This window comes from Oncorhynchus clarkii, chromosome 17, assembly GCF_045791955.1.
Source record: "Oncorhynchus clarkii lewisi isolate Uvic-CL-2024 chromosome 17, UVic_Ocla_1.0, whole genome shotgun sequence".
NCBI lineage: Eukaryota > Metazoa > Chordata > Actinopteri > Salmoniformes > Salmonidae > Oncorhynchus > Oncorhynchus clarkii.
In genome coordinates, this window is record NC_092163.1 from 13,023,500 (window position 1) to 13,026,128 (window position 2,629).

Below are 2,629 nucleotides of genomic sequence, written 5' to 3' on the forward strand. Positions count from 1 at the left end.
GACAGAAACACTGATTGTAGTAATTGGAGATGTGGTTTGGTGTAGCTGCTAGCTGTATTGTATTTTGCTTGGACATACTCTTGGTTTCTGGATTATCCCACTGGGCACAGACGTCAATTCATCATCTATTCCATGTCGGTTCAACGTAATTCCATTCAAATGACGTGGGAACATCATTGATTCAACCAGTGTGTGTGCTCAGCGGGATTTTCTTTATCAATATTCTATTTTTAGACCTTTACCATGTCAATATCCTGTATTATTCTTAGCCCCTGCAGCTCTTCTGTTGAAGACACCTATTGTTTTTGATGTTCCCTTTTATCTGCAGTAATAGTGATTGTTGGACTCTGGGCTCCCACATCATTTGACTTATGCTATTTCTATGATTTCCCAGAGGGGCACCACATATACGCCTGTGTAATGGGCCGGGACATTGGAGACTGTCGGAGTACTGAGATAAAGCTATTGCTGGCAGCAGGCTACTAAAACAACGCTTGCCTATTATTTGCTGGATGTGGGACACCTTCCAATCACAGTAAACTGCCACGACAGCACACAACACACCTCTATGAGAATTCACCATGATAAAAAAAACATACTGTCCTGTTTGTAATAGCCTCTGTACTATGACCAGCTGGAGCTCTGTCTGCAGCCACTGAATGAAACAATGACTGGTCCCTGACTACTGAACCTGTAGGCTTGGGATCCTATCGACTGAGAGGTTACTGGTCCCTGACTACTGAACCTGTAGGCTTGGGATCCTATCGACTGAGAGGTTACTGGTCCCTGACTACTGAACCTGTAGGCTTGGGATCCTATCGACTGAGAGGTTACTGGTCCCTGAATACTGAAACTGTAGGCTTGGGATCCTATCGACTTAGAGGTTACTGGTGCCTGAATACTGAACCTGTAGGCTTGGGATCCTATCGACTGAGAGGTTACTGGTCCCTGACTACTGAACCTGTTGGCTTGGGATCCTATCGACTGAGAGGTTACTGGTCCCTGACTACTGAACCTGTAGGCTTGGGATCCTATCGACTGAGAGGTTACTGGTCCCTGACTACTGAACCTGTAGGCTTGGGATCCTATCGACTGAGAGGTTACTGGTCCCTGACTACTGAACCTGTAGGCTTGGGATCCTATCGACTGAGAGACTACTTGTCCATGAGTTTAAACTGTGATCTTCTTCGTCTTTTGGATGCAAAACCAGGCACTGACAGGACTCTCTCTGTGTGTGTGTGTGTGTGTGTGTGTGTGTGTGTGTGTGTGTGTGTGTGTGTGTGTGTGTGTGTGTGTGTGTGTGTGTGTGTGCGTGCGTGCGCGTGCCTGTCTGTCTATCTTCCTGACTGCCCAGTTTGTCTGAGAGGTCGCTCTCAAGGCCGCTAGAGCACAGCGGGACGTTAGCAACAGTATCCAAGGCAACAGCAGCCGCTAGCGACCCCGAATTAACACTTTGTTTACAGGTAACGAGACCAAGCTATGCAAAGAAGTGTTTTCCTAATATTTGTTGTTTTTACACGTTGATTGTCTATGTCTGCCTAGAAAAAAAGGATTTTGAAACATTACAAAGATTGGATAAATAGATCATAGGTCCTGCACAGCATCTGCATATGCCATCTGCATATGCCATCTGCATTTTCCAAATACAGTGTGTTTACAGTTTTTCTCAATTGCTAAAACACAATTTCTGAAACCTTGCTCCATTTCCTGAAAACATGAAACACAAAACCTCATCTTCAAGCACTATTTACATAACCTCTGACTCCTCTTGCAAAATGAAACATTCGCCTCAAAACAGTTTCACCTGTGTTCAAAATCAAACACTGCTCTCAAATCATAAACAAAGTGATCAAAATGATATACACTCTCAAGCAGTCAGTAAACAATACACCGAAAAATAGAAAACACATTGTTCAAAACATACAATTCTCAGGGAGAAGTACATTTTTAATCTAAAAAAAATATTCATATTTTTCCGTCATTGTCTTTTGATGAACGAAAACATGTTCTATCATAGTAGCTCAAAATCGATCAGAAATTACTACTCTGCTTTGCTCTTTGCAATTTTGTTTTTTGTTCTTCCTCCTCCTTGTACCCCTATTTTTACAGTACTGTACCCTGCATCTCACAAACTTGTCCTTTGTCTCTGTGATACTGTAATTCTTGTTCTTTGTTGATATGAACCTGCAACCAATCAAAATCTATTGAGCAATCAGTACTGTTAACCTCTTAATAAATGGAAAGCACAATGTTCAGGGCCATACAATTTGTCCATTGTACAGTATACAGCCTACAATGCACTGTACTACAGTATCCATTCTCAGACTTTCTCCTTCCCACCTTCAACAACCTGTTTGCTCTCTGAACTGGCTTATATTGGATGTGTCGCATCATTTGAAACAGGTTCAATCAATTTTGAGTGGTTGTGTTCAATCAATTATGTTCTCTATTTGTATTTGATTGTTGCCACTTGTGTTTACCAGTATGGATGACATGTGCATTAGAGTGTAGAATGTGTTTTGAGAATGAGAATGTGTTTAGAGTTTTGCTGAGAAGTCTAAGTGAGATCTGCAAATTGTGCTTTACCATGTGAAATGGTTTAAGGTATTGACAACAAACTGCATAACTA